The 20,511-nt window shown below is 38.1% G+C and overlaps 1 pseudogene; it reads right to left on the bottom strand.

Moving 5' to 3' along the window:
• Positions 1-7,207: 7,207 nt before the first annotated feature.
• Positions 7,208-20,511, bottom strand: part of LOC144318233 (CD9 antigen pseudogene) — an 85,890-nt pseudogene continuing 72,586 nt past the window's right edge.

Genomic DNA, 20,511 nt, shown 5'->3' with positions numbered 1-20,511 from the left:
TTCTGAGAACTATTTATTAGCAAAGCTTGGTGTTTTACTCCCTCCCTCCCTCCCTCCCTCCCCTGTTCCTCCCTCACCCTTAGTTGTTTTTTTCTTTCTCTCTCTCTCCCTCTTTCTTTCTTTCTTTTTTTTCATTTTTAGCAAACTGCTTCTTACCAAGTTAAGTGAGCAATCTACAGCACTTAACAAATAATTCAGGTAATTATCCAAAGAGCTGTCCAGACTAGAAACGTACTGATTATATGTGACAAATTGAATAAAAAATTTTTCAGTAATCTTAATAGGTATTTATGTGTGCATAATTGCACAAAAGGCAAAAATGGAATGGCATTGGCAGGAGTTTACCAAAATGCAAACAAATAGAAAAAAAATTCTAGAAATTCAATCCTATTGCTGTATATATTAAGATTTTAAATGAAGATGTCTCAGTGACAGCTTCTGGTGGAGTGATCAGTTCTAACCATTTAGTACAAAAAAGGTGTGAAAATACTAGCCTGTGGCCAGTTAGCAGAAATTGTAGTTATACAAGCCTAGACCTGCATGTCTTACAGAAGGATTGATAACTCTGGAGTTTTTTCAATTTGAGTAATACAGAGAGGGAAAAATGGAGTCTGTTTCATTAGTTGCTTATATATGTTCCATCTTTGAGAGTTTTAGCTTTCACTGAGCTGGGAATGTGGTATTATTTCTACTACCAATATCACAGAGAAAATGTATTCAGAAGGTTGTATGACTGCAAGAATAAATAAAGTTTATATTAATCTTTCACAACAAAGTTTTTGAGATGATACCGGTTCATTTTATGGGTATTTATTTATTTGATCTTTTATGGACACTGCCACATATGGTACATTTTTGTTTCCGTGTGATTCCATTTTCCACCTTTATATAATTAATTCTATGACTAATTAACTGATTTGGTGAGAAGAGCTCAGACTAACATGGTAAAATCCAGTGTTCCAGCCACAGAGCATCATGAAGACTCTCACAGGGTGGGTGCAAGCGTGTTCTGGTCATTATTTTGTATCTGAGTAGTACAACTCAACCAACAAATATTAAATACCACATGCCTGTGGTATCCAACAACGTATTAGGTGTTGCAAGGGATGAGAAGAGTATGATGCTTGATTTTAGACATCTAGAAGTTTAGCATTTAATGGGTAAACAGAAGTTACCAGCAAATACAATTATTCAATTGCAGAGGTTGTATGATATTGCAGAGCTATGAGTACTTGAATGCCTATTTAGATACTCTTCTAGAAGGAATTGAAGTGTAGCCTTTCTTAACCTGGTAGCTAGCATAAGGTGGGTGGGGTTATCGTACCTCAGAAAATCATACTAGAACTCAAAAGTGTCTTAATTTTTAAAAAAGAATTTATTTATTCATGACAGAGAGAGAGAGAGAGAGAGAGAGAGAGGCAGAGACACAGGCAGAGGGAGAAGCAGGCTCCGTGTAAGGAGCCCAAAGTGGGACTCCATCCCAGGTCTCCAGGGTCACCCCCTGGGCTGAAGGCGGTGCTAAACTGCTGCGCCACCAGGGCTGCCCCCTTAATTTTGTTTTTAGAAAAAAATTTCATTTGATTTTTGGAAACCAAAGCACACAATAGAGCTCAGGATTTAGGGACAATGAGCAATCTCAAAGATGAGGGGCATGTTCTTGGAATATGGTACGTTGTAGAAAACTATTCAGTTTTTGCCATTACAGAATTTTAATTTTAAGTGGAGAGGACTTGAAGACGAGCAAAATGAAGTATGTTCATAATAGGTTCCTGACGGGGTTACTGTAGGATTGAGAGAAGGCATATAAGGTGCTTGGAACACACTGTGTTTTCATGAAATATGAGTTGTTTTTAAAATAAAGCTGTCAGTAAAGGTTGTAGTTTCTCAGGGCCTGCAAATGGAGAGTGAGTTGGAAGTGATGGTGCATGATTTGGCTCTCTGGGCTCTCGGGACTTCCGATGGGCATATATCTGTTGGATGTGACCCCCCTTTTGTGCTTTTTGGGCTTCAGCACTCTCCTTACTTTGTTAGGGCTGGCTTCTAATATCTACTCCCCTTCCATCACTGCAGGAAATAGACCTAATTTCCAGGTCCCATGGACTCTTCTGTGCAGCATTTGACAGTTTTGCCCTTCTTTGGGATCTTCTAAAAAAAAAAAAATCCCCTTTCCTTGGTTTCTGTGATTATCACTATCTCTCACTTTCCCTACTTTCCTCTGTTTCTTTGATGAGTTCTCATCCTCCAGGAGCATGCACATCTCTCTCTCTCTCTCTCCCTTTTTTTTTCCTAAACCTGAGTCCTAATCTCAACTGCCTTTTCCTCTTCTTCTACAAAGCACCCCCCAAGGAGAATCTTGTTCTCTCCCCCTATGACGTCAGTTCTCATCATCGGATGCCTGACAGTTCTCTGTGTCCAGTCCCAGCCTCTCACTGGGCTCTAAAATGCATTTATGGTTTATTTTTCCTTATATTGTCTGTAGTTGTCTTAAATACAACGTGTCCATACAGAACTTATTTTCTATGACAAAAGTGTTCCTTCTCCTGTATTCTGTATTTAAGTTAATGGTATCCCTGCCACAGGGCATTCAAATGTGCCAGTTTGCCTGGGACAGAGGGGTTTCCCAAGACACAAGACTTTCACCACTAAAACTGCCAAAGTTCTGGGTGATCTGGGACTAACCAGACATACCTGAGTTTTCATCTACTTTTCCTTTCCTTTATCTCCTACCTTTAAGTAGTCACCAGGCTCCGTGTATCATATCTCAGGACTCTCTCTTGAAACCTACCCCTCTATTTTTATTCTCAATATGACTGCCTGCATTCAGACCTTTATTATTTTGTGTCTGGGATTTTGGAAGAGAATGTCACCTGGTATTCTTTTTTTTTTTTTTCACCTGGTATTCTTGATTTTAATCTCACTTGTCTTATACATTGGCAGAGTAGTCTGCATAAGTGCAGATCTATCATCATGGCACTATTAAACAATAAGCCAAAACATTAGGAAGTGATAAATCCATGGAGAAAATTGAGGTCTTCCTTAGATTAGAGGGTTTTGGCTCTTCAACCCAACCACAAGAACCCTATGACTCTGACAGGGACTGATTGTAACCTCAGTGTAATAAATCTCTGTTAGAGATCAACACAATTTTCTCCTCAGCTTCTGGATCAATTTTTTCCCCTCTGCCTGGACAGCAGTGCTTGCTTTTTAAAAATTGCTATGGGAACATCAACTTGCATTAGAGTTGAATCAAAATAAGACCAAAAAATTTCTGTGATATGAAGAACTAGGTACTAGTGATAGGGAAAGGAGATATGAAAGAGAGGATATACATTTTTTTGAGAATATACATTTTTAACTAAGAAATAAATTGGAAAATTTACCACTCGGGAATATTATCTTAAACACCCAAAGCAGCTCACCTCCCACCCCCTACTCTAGGACCTGTCTCTTGCTTCAACTATAGTCTTGCTGGTGGTGACATCATTTATTGCTCCGTAATAATATGCTCCTTCATTGTGTCATGTCCATAAACTTGGAGAGGATGGGGGCTTTTTTTTTTTTTTTAAAGATTTTATTTATTCATGAGAGGCATGGAGAGAGAGAGAGAGAGAGAGAGGCAGAGACACAGGCAGAGGGAGAACCAGGCCCCATGCAGGGAGCTTGATGTGGGACTCCATCCCGGGTCTCCAGGATCACGCCTTGGGCCAAAGACAGGTGCCAATCCGCTGAGCCACCCAGGGTTCCCTGGATGGGGGCTTTTAAATATATCCATAAAGTCCCTGATACTCCTTTCTTTTAAGATTTTTATTGTTTTAAATTTTTAAGTAATCTCTACACCCACCGTGAAGCTCAGATTTATAAGCCCAAGATCAAGAGTTGCTGGCTCCTTTGGTGAGCCAGCCAGGCACCCCAAGTCTTTGATATCCTACCCTATAACATGTGGAGCTCAGTTCTCTTCCTGTTGAGTGTGAGCTAGACTTAGTGACTTGCTTCTAAGGAATAGAGTATGTCAAGAGTACATGTGTGTGCCTTCGGAGACTAAATCATAAAAGGCATTATGCCTTTTTGCTTGCTCTCTCTCGGATCACTCACCCTTGGGGAAGCCCGTTTGCATGTCTTGCAGGTGTTCTCCTTACGGAGATATCTACGTGGGGAGGCACTGAGGCTCCCTGAGGGCAGCCAGCACTAACTTGCCAGGTATGTGAATGAATTATCAGTGTGGAAGCGTATCAGTGTGGGAGCGTATCCCTTCAGTGGACTGCAGCCTTCATCGACATCTAGACTCCAACCTCATGACTAACTCTGAACCAGAACCACCCAGCTAAGCTGCCCCCAGATTCCTGACCCATGAAACTGTGTGAGATAATAGGTGTTTATTATTGGGGTAATCTATTATGCAGCTATAGGTAATTGATACAGAGTAGTTTTGTTTGATACTTTCTCTTCTTTCCTGTCGGCCCTTTCCCCAAAGACTCAGACCCTCAGATCATAATACATTTTGCTGATTCTTTTGCAAAGAAGCTATATTCTTTCCTTCTCACTTATTGTATTTCCTGCTGTTATGTTCCTTCATTTCTGAAATCTTGACTTCCCATCTCATTCTGAGGGGCTGCCCATCCTTCCACTGTACAGAGAGACCGCTCTCCATAGGCCTCTTGCATCTTTTAATAATCTTATGGGCAGAAAGACTACTTTTTTTGTTCTGGATGATCTTTCGAAAGATGCCAGTTTGCTTACTGTCCTGTATAATAAAATAATATCTTCCTCTGGCTTCCAGGCTGGCTTACTGCCCATTATGGAAGACTTGGGTTTCATGAGTTCAGTGTTCCTCAACTGTGGTGCAAACCTACTGTATATGCAGGATCCACCGAGGCCCTTCTGTATCACTCCCATGGCATTTGGAGAGTAGGGGTGACCAAAACAAAAATGGTTTCAGGTGCTGGTTGTGCCGTAGACAAGTGGGACCCCTCTTGTTTCTGATGCAGGAGCTCATGACTTCTTCAGGCTCCCTTTTTAGCTTGCAAGTAAGGTAAAAGCTCAGAATCTTCATAGTTCTTGACAGTTTCAGCTCATTCTCCTCATTCCCACCTGAAGTTGTGATCATGCCTCTTTTCCGTTCTCTTACTCATTCACCAAATGAAAACATGCTAGATCTGCACCTGCCTAACATTTTGATTGCATTTCATTTTGTTTTGTTTTCAATGTATCTTAGTAAATGCTTCAGGCAAACTAAAGCACACTCTTCTCAATTCTGCCTTGGAACTCTAGAAGTTGACGATGTTTTTGTCTGCTATATCTTCCTCTTATTCTTCTCCACGAAGCCGGAACACCTACCACTTATAAATGTATGAAACTTCCCTCTTCTGAGAAATAGTTATGTATAGTTCTTTTCCCTGTTTCTGGTCATCATCTGAGTCCCCCCTCACTCCATCCTTGCTTTCTCCTGCTTCCCTCAAGTACTTACCTCCCCCGTGGTACACAACGGTACTTAAGGGGAGACCTCAATGTGCAGTCTTTAAAAATCACTTGTTACCCCATATGGATGTGTTTTCTCCTAGAGAGGGTAAGAGAGCCCTTGAAAGCAAGAGACTTGGAATTTGTTTCCTGCACAAGACATGCAGATGTGGACAGAGTACGCTTTACATTGTGGTCACTCACCCAGTGCTGGCGGACCCACACTGTCTGGTTTCCTGGGGTAATCTGAATCTCATCTGGTGACATTGCCTGTTTTGCAGACATAGGATTAGAAACCCCAAACAGGCCCTGAAATAGCTCTGGTCCCAGAAGCAGATGGCAACCCTTGAAAACGGCCTCTGGCTCTTCCTGCAGAGCCACTCCTCATTTTCAGCCTAAACCTTTCTTACCAGTCTTAGCCTTTATCCACGACTTCTTACTTTTCCCCTCAGGCTCCCGTAGTGTAAGTCATCCTCTGGAAAAAAAAAAAAAAATCACCAAAGCTCTTCAATCTTTTGTCCGTTGAATAACTCTTGAGTTCTCTTTCTTATGCCCTTTAATGCTCTCTCTCTGAGATAAGATTGGGCTCCTTGGTTTCATATTCTGTTCTCTGTGGGAAAGCATTAAAAATAAGAACTAAACAAAAAGTTTTACTCTGAGGAGAGGTTTCTTTTTCTTTTCTTTCTTTTTTTTTTTTTTTTGCCTCTTCTTTTCTTTTTGATGTTTAATCTATTCTGCAAACAGATTTTTGCTTATTCTGTCCTTTACTCCATATATCTACGCTCCTGGAGGTTCATTCCTTGTGGGGAGATTTGTTTTTTGGTTTTTTGGAACTTTTATATATAGCTTTTTAGAGATCGTCTCCTTTCTCCACACCCACTCTGCTGCAGGCTTGTGAACTTGAAGGCACATGTGCGTGTGCGTGTGCGCACATTAGAAAGAGAAAAAGAGATTTCTCACCAAGCAGGCTCTTCCCAGGGTCCCCAGCTAGTTTTGGAACCTGTGAGGGAGCAGAGGGTGACTCTGTCCCCTGATGATTCACATGGCCAATGGCTTCTTCAATTCTGTCAAGTTATACGATAGCAGTTTTCCATTTTAGAATTGCCATTTTAGAGTTGGAACGGTCCAGAGGGCTAGTATGTAAAGTAGTGAGGGATATGAAATTACAGCTCAATTTCTGTGGTGTCCATGCAACAACATGGAGATTCATTAACTAAAGACGTTTTATTGATAGAATGAAATAATATATGAAAAATGCAATATAAACTCCTTGTCATTATCTTTCACTATGTATGACATTATCTTCAACATAAGTTACAACCTGATTAAATGTGATAGACATTTAAAAATCCATGCCAAGTCAAAACCCTTTTCTTCATGTACAACATCTTTTGTCTAAACTCTAGCAAATAAAGTACCTTTCATTGTAGGATTTCTGCTTAACCTGATAAGCAAAAACAAGCAAAAAAAAAAAATAAACCCAAAAGCAACTACGACTACCAATATTGAATAAAGAATTAAAAAGACAAACACAGGATACTTTTTTTTTTGTTTGAAAATGCAGAATGAATATTAAAGTTAGTACCCCCCCCCCCCGCCCCCAAAAAACCCAAAGAAAATAATCAACCATCTCCCCAGGGGTAGACTTTCCTGCCTAGGGGCACACACTTACTCTAGATGTCTCTGCTCTTCGGCTCTCTGCTCCTCTCTGTACAGGGACATACTGAAGCCTGTGCCACAGGAATCCCGATGCCTATGCACCAGTGATGTGGGATTTGTTGTCCAAGATCTCTTTGATGGCCTCAGAGCAAGGCTTCACTGGGATGCTTGGGAGTAAATCCTTTTAGGGGCAGATGTCTGAGATAAATTGTTCTACTCCAGCTAAACCACAGCAGTTCAATGCAGAGTGGCTGGCTTTTAGTGTCCTGCTGGGGCTTGTCCTTGGTTTTCAGCTTGGTAGGTATCCTTGTAAAACTCCTGGACTTAATCATCTCATCTTTGTGGGAATATCCCAGTTGCCTGCAGCTATTTCAATGGCAAATATCACTAAGCAGAAGCCAAAGAACAATCTTTGCATGCACTGGGGCTCTTGCACAGCAGCCCAGGAAACTCACCAGCATCCTGAGGGCACCGGCTGCATTCAGAATATATATTTCAGTGTAGAAGCTTTCTGGAATGATGATTTTCTTGCTCCAAGATGCTCTTGGCTTCAGATTCAATTCAGAACTAAGTCCAATGACAAGGAATGCAATCCTGGCAAGCCAGAAGATGAAATTAAATTTGAAGAGCTGGTATTTGATGTGCTGGTTCCTTTTTTGACCAGTATGCTAAAGACTGGACAGCTGGACTACTGGTGTGTGCACGGCCGGGACCTGAGGTGCCAGGGGCTGCCTGAACTTCTTTTTGATACTATTATTCTTTCATATTGCTATTAAAAAAACTAGTGAAAAGAAACTCTGTTAGAAAAAAGTCTTTATCATTTTGGTCTTGTGGAAATAGAATATTTGTTTTTATTGTAGAATTGTTCTTCTCTCTAGACTTTAAAAAATATTTTTTACAAGCAACTTTAAGAAAAAAAAAATGAGCCAAGTACATGTAGGTTATTTCACTTGACATCTCAGTATTTAAAGATTTTTTTCACCTTTGGGTCAGATTATTACCTACATTATATAGTATGAATTTTATAAAAGTTACTACATGACTGGCAGAAATATGTGGCTTAAATTACCATGATATGTATCACAATTTCTGCTGGAGACATAGATATGTTTTTAGAATTCATAAAATATTTCAAACATACAAAAAATAAAACACTATAACTGATACCCAGATTAAGCCTATGAACTTTATTCCTATTCATGCTCCAAATTCCATTCTCCCCTCTCCCTCTCTAGGGGTAAACTTAATTTTACTATATCACAGGTGGGGTTCCCCAGGAAACAGGCTCTGAGACACTGAGATTTATATGTGGAGGTTTTCTGTGGGATTCTCTCAGAAGACATTGTGAAGGGCGAGGAAAGCAAAATTGGGGAAAGTTTTCAGCATTTTAATTATATGTCTGGGTATGGTTTTCTTTAAACTTATTTGGTGTGGTTCACTGAGATTCTTGGATCTGCAAAGTTATGTCTTTCACCAAATTTGGGGCATTTTCAGCCATTATTTAAATATTTTGGGGGACCATTTTCTTTTTCCTCTCTTTCTGGGACTCCAGCAAGATAAATCTTATACCTTTTGATATTGTTCCAATACAAAGCCTTGTTTATTATTTAACTCCCCCTCCCCTTATTCAGATTGGATCATTTCTATAGATCTGTCTTCAAGTTACTAGACTCTTTTTTTTTTCTCTGTTCTACTACTGAGGTCTTCTGGTGAATTAAAAAATTTCTGTTCTTGTAATTTTGAGTTATGGAATTCTCATTTAGTGCTTATTATTGTTTCTATTTCTTTGCTAAAAATGCCTATTATTCCATTTGTTTCTAGATTATTTGCCCTTACTTGAGGTGGCATGGTTCTAATAACTGCCATAGCTTTTTTTGTTTGATAATTTCAATATTTGGGGTCCTCTGAGTGATGATATCTGTTGATCACCTCTTCTTTCCAGTTGTTTACATTTTCCTAGTTCTTTGCATGTTGGACTGTATCTTGGTCATTTTGAATGCTATGTTATAAGATTCTGGGCTCAGTTAAAATTTGGAGAATGGCTTCTGCTTCTTCTCCTTTTCCTCCTCCTCCTACTCTCTTTTTTTAAAGCAAGCAATTATCACTAGGAAATTTAGACCTCAAGTCCTGACCTGGCTTCTGTGGGCTTAGAATGTCAGTTTAGTTTTCAAAGAGTTTGCAGTGCTATTCTGGTTTTCACAGTTTGTGCACCTTCCCTGGTGGTCTACACCATAGTTCAGTTCTCAAAGCCTTTGCTGTGCTGATTCTGGTAGATTTCATGCATGTTCAGATTGAGAGTGAGTTCAAGGCTTCATGCAGAGGTTTAAAGAATCACCTTTTCTCAACTTATTTCCAGATTTATTCAGCATTTATATATTATTATAGTGTATATATATGTGTGTGAGGGGGCATCCATATTAACTTAGTTTATCATTTTGCCAAAACCAGAAGTCTACATGGTTGCATTAAACAATTTATTACATTCATGTGATTTCTTTTACAACAAAATGATGTACTTTTGATATTTACAAACTTTTATCAAAAGTTCATGTAACAGATGATGTTAACGCTCCCCTACTATTTCCTCAGATCCTTTTGCCATTTTGTTCATGTTGATCCCAGAGGTTTTCACTTTTGACAGCCAGCACCTGCACTGTTATGTCAGAAAGCTGCTTTTAGGCTTTGAGTGTCTAGTTTGCCTGTGGACACCTTGAAGATTCTGGGAATTTGCATCCCTGATGCATAGTCCTATTACCAATGGCCAATTGAGATGGGAGGTAATACTTCAGCTCCCTCATTCCTGATCTGACACCCTTAGGTGTAACCTAAACTGCACAGCTCCCTGGCGGAATTGAGTTAAAGTTATCCCTTGTGAGACTTTGCTGAGTATTGGGATCCTTGATTGGCTCCTTTAACTTCTCCGCCCACTTCCCCATTTCTTTCTGTTTTTTGCTTAGAAAACGTCTTTGTAAATAACTTCCACATCAGTCCTTCTTCCAATATCTGCCTCTGCGACAGTGTAACAGAATTCTAAGATGGCTCTCAAGATTCCCTGGTGGATGTGTCCTGTATAATCCTCATCTCTTGAGCATGAATGGGGCTATTTTTATGATGAGATAGTCACTCCCTTAATTCAGTTACATTATATGGCAAAGGCCATGGGATCCTCACTTCCTTGATTATATAGGACTCAGTTTTAGCACTCTGAAGAGAGAGATTCTCCTGGACTGGAGAGAAGTAAGCTGTCATATTGTGAGATGGCCATATGGCAAGGCCAATCTTGTGATAGTAGAGCATCATCCCAGTTCTTCCACATTCCTGTAGTGACTTTGGGCAAGTTAGTTAACCTCCATTTCTTTTCTATTTGTAGAATGGGAGTACTGATAGTACTTACCACACAGGATCATTGTGAAAATTTACTTAGCAGGTATATAGCTGGGAATAGTGCATGGCACACACACAAAAATGCTTTGTAAATGGGAGCTATTATGATAGGTAGTATTGCTAAAATACATAAATTATTATCCAATAATAATAATTATATAAGTAGTTATTAATAAATAAATATATTAAATGTACCAAAATATGTTAAGAGATCAACATTTTAGTAATAAATATGTAAAACATGAAAATATACCAAATACATTTTATAAAATACATGAGCTATTATTAATCATTCCTTTAAATAATGAAATTGTTATTAATAGTGGCCACATAGTGGTAATACATTACTTAAGCTGTGTGGAATTATGATCCCTTCCTCCTGTCCCTCTTTTTCTCCAACCACTCTTTTTTTTTTTTTTAAGATTTTTTTTTTTAAGATTTTTTTCTTTATTTATTTATGATAGTCACACACAGAGAGAGAGAGAGAGAGAGAGGCAGAGACACAGGCAGAGGGAGAAGCAGGCCTCATGCAGGGAGCCCGACGTGGGACCCGATCCCGGGACTGACTCCAGGATCTCGCCCTGGGCCAAAGACAGGCGCCAAACTGCTGAGCCACCCAGGGATCCGTCTCCAACCACTCTTTATGTCTTAGAGCCTATTCATCTTCCAAGGTCCAACAAAAAACGTCTTTTCTATAAATCCTTCTGTGATCCCACCTACACTCTGAAATTTCCTTGGTCTACTTATATTTCTCTTCTGGTATTTCTATATTTCTCTTCTGGTATTCAAAACCCCTCTTTCATTGGTCCCTTGGTTAAAAAGGTCTTATCTTGAACTGCACATGATAGAAACTCAATAAATATTTGTTGAATGGATGTATGAATTAAGAGCATTAATAGAACTTTTAGGAGTCTTTAAGCTATTCACTTACCTTAATCTACTAATTTCTCACTAGCCACACAGTGGTGTTCTGATTCATAACTGGAGCTCTCAAAATAAAGATATCAACTACACCAAAAAATGTAAATTTTCACTTGTTATTTTTTGGAAATCTGTGTTCATGGGGAATCTCTGGCTGTCTTTTCTTGGACAAAATGGTAGTGTGGAAAGTAGCCAGAGGAGGTTGGAGTGGTTTGAAAGCATGGTAATGCCAAGTGGGGGCGATGCTGTCTCTGTAGGTAAAAATGTTATCAGTATATTTAAAAATGATTTGGGAAAAAAATGATTTGGGGACTCTTTTAAAGTCTGATTTAAAAATTCTATGTCTTCTACCAGAGGCATACCTTTTGGATTGGAAGTAGGTGTTTGCTTTGTGTACAGTGGAGAATGGTTTTGAACCTTGCATTTTGGTGCTCAGTAGATGCTAATTTCCTAGGTGGACATTGAAGCATCAGGTGCTTCACCCCATGATGTCAAGATGAGAAGATCACATTTTTCCTTGACAATAAGAGTATGGGAGTGGATAATATGTTAAATAGTTCTTAAAGGATATGAATGGTGTGCTTTTTGTTACCCAGAACACGTGCTTTTTCTCTTGTACAATGCAAGATAGGTATGGCTGTAATTATCATATTACCTAGCCAGTTAGCTATTCTGTGAGACTGTGATTATGCAGAGTGTAGAGAGAACTTTATTTATGAACTCATTCTCAAGAAAAAAACAAAAGCAAATAGCTAAGCCAGCACATCATCTAATTCTCAATGTAAAATAATGCAGAAGTGCGGAAGATGAACATCTGATTTGTCACATCTGATACACTAATGTTTTATCCAAAAGGAAGAACACATTGTAACTTGCTCAGTCATCTGCATAAACACCACCTGGCCCTTTACAGGCACCTACTCAAATAACAGGAGTCAACGAATGGCAGCTCTACTCATAGCCTTTTCACTGGTAGAAATAGAAAAATCTCCTCTCTTTTTTTAAAAAAAGAAAGCATTTATGTATCAAAGCAACATCTAATACATTTTTTTTTCAACAGCATAAGACCTAGGTGATTAAAGTGAAGCCACTGGAACCTTCCATATTAGGGAATATATGATCACAAATTACCCAGTTTTTGAGCAGCTAAAAAAAATTCATTATTCTTTAAAAAGAGAGATCAAACCAGTCCTTGTGCAAACCAGATCTTATTATTATTATTGCAACATGAAGCTACTTATTCCCCTGGGTATGTCACTTAGTAAGTCTTGCATCGGAATAGCTATAGTTTTTAGTGTAAAATATTTTGCCAGAGATGGGAGATTTTTTCCCCCTCTGAACTGACACATTCTGGTTGTATGCCTCAGTGATCATACTTTTGTGCTACATTACACACATAGAGGTAGCATCCCATTTCCAGTTGCACAAATATAAAAATGGGGAACCTGGGTCACTAAAGTATATTGTACCAGTTTGTATGTTTTCAAAGAAAGAGTTAGGAAAGACAAATCTCACTTGCTTTTACATTTTAAATTCAAGCTGGCTAACTAGAAGGTGTCAACTACTTAATTTTTTTCATTGAGAAAACCCTGCCAAAGTCTCAGTGTATTTCTGTCCACAGGAGGACAATTGAGTAAGTTAGTCTTCTGGGTGTATCAGTGTGTTTTCATTTTATTTTAAAGAGGAGACCATGTTCAAGAGTCACTGAACTGTGCTGTTGGCCCATTCTGTTATTAAGACTGCCTTTGGGACATCCCTAGACTCCCCAAATTCTTACCTTTAAATATATCTTTTAGTCATCTATCACCCTAAAATTCTTCCTGGGGCCACTTGAAAAGTGACAGTTGGTAGCTCTTTTACTGGATTTCTGAATCATGTGATCTGAGTTTGAGCTCTTAATAGCCTCCTTATGCACCTATTTGGTAGTAGGGATCGTTGGACCCTCTCTGTTTTTGACTTAATGCATCATGATATTATACAGTTTAATTGCCCAGGAAAATCAATGTCAATACAAAGCAAATGTTTAATTTTGTATACACTGTTCAAGTGTGTATTTCATTGTCTTTTCATGTGACATAAGATTCTATTTTAATGTATCTTCTGATTCATGTTGGAAAAGCATGCCATGGATTAAGGAGTGAGAAGGAGTTTGCTCTTTTCCTAACTTCTGGTGCAACATGGAAAGTCATTTTATTTTTTCTTTTATTCTACTGGGAAGTTTAAAGTTCTTACTATGTGCTAGTGTTGGGGAGAGAATAATAAAAAGTAGACATGATCCTACCTTCATGCTTTATGCTTTCTAGTCTAGTAAGTTTGAACAAATATCTAAATAGAAATCAAATGTCTAGATAGAAACCAGGTAGATCTCCTAACATAGCAAAGCAGGAGGATAATAAGGTGTGGTGAGGACTGGCGTAATTTAAACTTAGATTCTTTGTCTAAATCTTCCAGGTGATTACTGCCATGTGAGAATGAAGGCCCTGAGTTAGTATAATTCTAGGCTGTATAGTGCCACTGTACAAATTAGATAAAGGCACTCCTATATTTTGTGGATATAGACTTGGCACAGCAAATAAGTGTGTTCTGGATGTCAGCCCCACTTACTACTTGGGCTGATTCTACTTGGGCCTATATGGTCTTTTTCAAGAAAATCTGGATATCTGGATTTTTTTTTAATATCTGGATTTTTAAAGTGAAATTTCTTGATTTTTAAATGAATGAATGAATTAAACTCTTAGAGGAATTCAATGAATTCAATTTTTTTTAAAAAATCACTTTATAGATCAAATAAATTTATGTGTTGGATTTGGTCTCCTGGCCACCACTTGAAACTTCTGAATTATAGGTTAAACCTCAGAGATGAGAAGTAACAGTTCTAGTTTATTTGGTCGTCATGCTCCTCAAAAATCTGGAGACAAAAGTATTTTCACTTTTGGTCCCAGAAATAAGAAGCATTTTAACTATCTGAATCCTAAAGACTAATTTGAAGAGAAATTGTCTTTGTCTCTGAGAAACAGAGACAATTAGAATACAATTAGAGTTGTATTAGTCATGAAAAATTCTCAGGTGTTTTGTTATTTGAGAATTACTCATCTATAACATGAGTACTTGGGAGTTAAAAATGCAAAGTTAATTGTAAAAAGTAAGTAGAACTTGTATAAATCTCAAATTACCTTGATTTTTTTTTCTTTTAGATATATGGTATTGGTTCTGGGCTATGATTGGTATTATAATAATATTTGATGATGTTACTGTAAAGGTGAGCTAAGAATAACACCAAAAATTTTGCATTATCTCACCCATAATTTGCCTTCTGGTCATGGATTTAGGTTGTCCCCAAATTTTCCATAGTCAGAGGTAATTAATCATTTTAAGTGTTAGCTTGATTAAATTTTGTCTTTGTAATGATTCATTTTTTATGTGTTACTTTATTTAAGTAAATAAACCAAACCATATCCTACTTGGGTCAATGGAATCTTGAAAGATATGTATTGTGGTGGAAAGAGATAGGTACCAAAGGTGTACCTAACAGCCCTGTGTCTTCTAAGCTGGTACTTCAGGGAAATCTTGTCCTGAGGAATAATGGGAAGTTGCACACAGAGAGAGAACAAATTGAATCTTTTTGTAGAGGTGGGAAGAAAATATCAGGTCTGTGTGAATGATTACTAATGACCTCTTTTGATGAAATGCATTTCTTTTCAGGGACTAGAGTTGTTTGGACCTTATGTAGTCATTACTTTTGTGAAGTTCCATAAACATGAAGTCCTTTTTTATCTGTAGGAAAGTAGAGCATAGGTCAGTGGAAATACTTTATTTTTTCCCTTTTCACCCACAAATGAAATATATATAACTCTGTGCCTAAGCTCTTAAGGAACCCAGACTGCAAAACTGCAAAAATGTAAGCTACACATGCGAAATTACCACAAGCATATGTAGTTATCTAGACTCTGATGCATTCTGGAGAAGAGTGTCCTTTTTGTTCAGAGAGAAGCCTACAACTAATTTCCATTGGGTTTCTAAAACTTGACACTGAATAAAAAAGATTTCATTAGAAAATAAGTTGGAGCTATAAAGTAAGTACATTGTTTTTCTTGATTTTATGGCATCTAAGGACATATATCTTACTTGTCCCCCCAAAAGAGTATCAGTGAAATAATCATTTTAGGATATTCAATTGTATTTTTTCTTCTAACATGTTATTTTTGGCTAGACTATTCGAACTAAAAGGAATCTTAGTGATCCATTTCATTTCTAAACTGTGATACTTGGGACTCCGTGTTGCTTTGGATATGTTTCAGTGTTCCTCTAAGAGTTTAATTAAACTTTCATTTAAAAATACATGGTTAATTCTGAATTATTTAGGTTATCATTGGCAGTAAAGAGGAGGTAATTAGTCATGGTATCAGAACCCTGGCTACCTTTCAGCCAAAGTGGCTTCAATTTTTTATTCATTTATTAAGTAAATATTTATCTAGTGCCTGTGATATGGCCAGAGACTGTTTTGGGTGCTGGGAGTAAAGTGGTTGAACAAGGTAGACAAAGTCCCTGGTCTCATAGAGGATATATTCTGGGATAGAATGGGACAGGGGACAGGAACGGATTTCCAGTATGTACACTTGAGGAATAACTAACTAGAAGGCTTGGAACACCTACCCACAAAGTATATCTAGTAGTCAAGTTCTATTCACTGTGCTAGAGTGCAGCATATAAGTTGATGAGGTTAGGAAGCTATCAGGGCAAGAACATTTAGGTCCTTGGAGTCATGATAAGAGCTTGGACTTTATTATAAATGCAGAGGCAGTGACATGATCTAATTTATGATTTAAAAGAATCATCCTGGCTTCTGTGTGGCAAATAACCTACAGTGTAGCCAGAATAGAAGCAGCAAAGACTTTTAGATGATTTTTGTAGATTTCTACTTCTGAGCCTGATGCCATAGATTGTGGCAAGGCAGTGTTTCTTGCTGAAGACAATTATAAAAGCTGGATGAATTTAAAAACTCATTATGTAAAAAGCACCTGAGAACTGTGGGAGGAATGAGCAGGACCAATTGGACTACTGTTTCAGAGAGGAGAGATTATGATTAGGGCCATTTCGCCATCCCAGGGCATTTAGTGACTTAGACATGGCCTAAGGATCAGAATTTGGCCCAGGGTGAAGGCTACTTCTGGGGGAAATAAAGGTTTTAGTAATTGTGAGGGTCTAGAGTGACAAAATCCAAGAGATGTCAGATGCATGGCCAGTTTTCACTGTAAGGCATTTGCTAAGTTTTGAGGCTTCACAGGAGCTTAAGGAGCTAGTTTGAAAGCTTCTGAAAAGTAGAGTGAGATATCATAGTCTCATGATTCTTTCTTTCTTTCTTTCTTTCTGATAGGCACACAGTGAGAGAGGGAGAGAGGCAGAGACACAGGCAGAGGGAGAAGCAGGCTCCATGCACTGGGAGCCCAATGTGGGATTCGATCCCGGGTCTCCAGGATTGTGCCCTGGGCCAAAGGCAGGCGCTAAACCATTGCACCACCCAGGGATCCCTAGTCTCATGATTCTTAGAAAACAAAGATCCTTCTAGGGGAGGAAGCCCAAAAGCAAAATGGGCAAGAGATGAATTCCCTAGAAAGAGTAGTATCCACAGTTACTTTTCATCTGGGATACTTAACTAAATCTGGGTGTATCTAAAGATTGAAAATCCAGACCTGTCTTTTGGCAGATCATTCCATAGAGCCAGAGAAACCAGCAGAAATTTGGACTTTTTGGGGGCTCACTTGAATAACAAAATGGGAAATTTAAGGAATCTCAGGCACATAGCTAATCTTCATATAGAGATCTTTCCTTGAAGACATTTGCCCCATTTGAAGCTGTGTGGAGTAGAATGCTAGGGCTAAGTTGTAAACCTTTGCAGAACTGAATCTATCTCAGACTTTCAGATTGGGGATATCAAAGTCCTCCAACATTGATGATTAAAAGCTCTGGGAATTCATGCCCTAGGAACAGGATCAAGAGAACTAGTTTGGATTTTACCAAAACCTCATCACAGTGGCAACCCAGCTCAATCTTGGGTTGGCTTGAAAAGATTAGTTCCCCCAGGGGGTGCCTGGGTAGCTCATTTGGTTAAATATATGCCTTCAGCTCAGATCATTATCTCAGGGTCCCAGGATTAAGCCCTGTGTCTGGCTCCCTGCTCAGTGGGAAGTCTGCTTCTACCTCTCCCTCTGCTGCTCCTCCTACTTTTGCTGTCTCTCCCTCCCTTGGTCTATCAAATAAATAAATAAAATTAAAAAAGGAAAGAAAAGAAAAGATTAGTTCCCCCAATAGCTGCTCTTGCTATTACCAGAGATAAGAAAGCCTTTCTGATGGGCAGATGACATGATCTGGAGACCTTATGGTTTTTTGGAATTGAAAAACAAGCCAATAAAAAATACCCAAGCAGAAGCACAGAGAGAAAAATAGTACAAAAACAGATAAGTGCAATGTGTGGGACATTCTGAAAAAGACATGTAATTGAAGTCCCAGAAGGAGAGAAGGAGAGAATAAAGTATAAGTAATATTCAGAGAGTTAGTGGCTACCAATTTTCCAAAACTATTCAAAGTATCTACCTACAGATTTAAGTAGGATAAATATAATGAAAATGATACCTGGATCTCATATATAAAACTGCTTAAAAACTAATCCATAGAGAGAGTCTTAAATTAGGTCAGAGAAAGACATTATTTTCAAAGGAACATCAACAAGACTTTCAGCTGACTTCTTGATTTAGGCCATGGGAGTCAGAAGACAATGGAATAGCATCTCTCCCCCTCCCCCAGTTTCATTGAGAAATAATACACACATGACTGTATAAATTGAAGACATACAGCATGATGGTTTGATTTACATATATTGTGAAATGATTACCACAGAAGGTTCAGTTAACATCCATCTTCTCAAATAGATAGAATAAAAGGAAAAAAAGAGGAAAAGAATTAAGGGGACAAATTTTCTTCTTATGATAAGATCTCTTAGTATTTACTCTTTCAGCAACTTTCTTGTATATCATCCAGCAGTGTGAGCTATAGTCATCATATTGTACATGACACCCCTGGTCCTTATTTATCTCATAACGGGAAGCATTTTGGTTACCTTCCTTCAATTCTCCTTCAGTTTACTCCCTACCTCTGGTAACCACAAGCCTGATCACTTTTTCTATGAGTTTGATTTGTGTTTGTTTTGTTTGTTTTCAGATTCCACATATTGCTGAGATTATATAGAATTTGTCTTTGTCTAACTTATTTCATTTAGCACAATGCCTCCAGGGTCCATTTATGTTGTCACAAATGATAGGTTTTTCTCATTTTTTATGGTTGAATAATATTTCATATTCATTCATTGGTGAACACTTAGGTTGTTTCCATGGCTGGCTATTATAAATAATGCTGCTATAAATACGGAGGTTCAGATATCTTTTTGAGTTAGTGTTTTTCTTTTTTTTCCTTTGGATATATTTCCAGAAGTGGAATTGCTAGATTATATGGTAGTTCTATTCTTAATTTTTTGAGGATCCTCTATTGTTTTCCATACTGGCTGTACCAATTTGTCATCCCATCAATAGTAATCTACCTTTTCTTCACATCCATGCCAGCATTTGTTATTTCTTGTCTTTTTGATGGCCATTCTAACAAATACGAGGTGATATCTCATTCTGGTTTTAGTTTGTATTTAACGTGTATTTTAACATGTATGACTGTGATGTTGAGCATCTTTTACTGCTCCTATTGGTTTTCCTGTATCTTCTTTGGAGAACTATTTAGGTCCTTGGCCCATTTTTAAATTGGGTTGTTTCTGTTTCTGTGTTTGTGGTTTTGTTTTTTGTTTTTTTTTGCTTTGATTTGTATGAGTTATTTGTATTTTAGATATTAACCAATCATCAGATAGATGTCATATCCAAAAAAACATTACCAAGACTCATATCAGGGAGCTTTGTTTCTGTTTTCTTCTAGGAGTTTCATGGTTTCCCATCTTATATTTAATTCTTTAATTCATTTTGAGTTAATTTTTGTGAGTGGTATAATTTATGGATCCAGTTTTTTTATACATGAATATCCACTACTTTTTCTTTTTGTATATTTTTTTTTGGATTTTGATTTGCCAACATATAGCATAACACCCCAGTGCTCATCCCATCAAGTGCCCCTGTCAGTGCCCGTCACCCAGTCACCCCATCTCCCTTCCACTACCCCTTGTTCGTTTCCCAGAGTTAGGAGTCTCTCATAGTCAGTCATCTTCTCTGATTTTTCCCACTCATTTTCTCTCCTTTCCCCTTTAATCCCTTTCACTATTTCTTATATTCCCCAAATGAATGAAACCATATAATGTTTGTCCTTCTCCGATTGACTGACTTCACTCAGCATAATACCTTCCAGTTCCATCCATGTTGAAGCAAATGGCGGGTATTCGTTGTTTCTAGTGGTCCAGGACCATTTTTAATAGACTATTTTTCTCCATTGAATATTCATGTTTCCTGTATCAAATATAAATTTGCCATACATGCTTGGATTTATTTATGGGCTTTTGATTCTGGTCTCCTGTTCTGTTTGTCAGTTTTTATGCCAGGACCATACTATTTTGAGGACTATAGCTTTATAGTATAGCTTAAAATCAGAAAGTATGGTACTTCCTGTTTTGTTCATTTTTCCTCAGGATTTATTTGCCAATTCAGGGTCAGTGGTTCTAAATTTTAGGATTGTTTTTCTACTTCTATAAAAAATACCATTGGAATTTTGATAGAGATTACACTGAATCTATGGATGGCTTTTGGTAGCGGTGATATTTTATTTATTAATTTATTCATTTTTGGTAGTAGTGATATTTTCATAATATTAATTCTTCCAATTCATAAAACATGGGATACTTGTCCATTTACTTGTGTCTTCTTCAATTTCTTTCACCTGCACAAACGGGGAGGGACAGAGGGAGAGGAAAAGGGGCAGAGAGAGAGGTTAGAGGGAGAGGGGGGCCGAGGGAGAAGCCGACTCTCTGCTGAGCAGGGAGCCCGATGCAGGGCTTCATCCCAAGGACCCTGAGATCATGACCTAAGCTGAAGGCAGATTCTTAACTAACTG

Source organism: Canis aureus, chromosome 8 (genome assembly GCF_053574225.1).
Source record: "Canis aureus isolate CA01 chromosome 8, VMU_Caureus_v.1.0, whole genome shotgun sequence".
Taxonomy (NCBI): Eukaryota; Metazoa; Chordata; class Mammalia; order Carnivora; family Canidae; genus Canis; species Canis aureus.
This window is presented reverse-complemented; position numbering and strand designations above follow the sequence as displayed.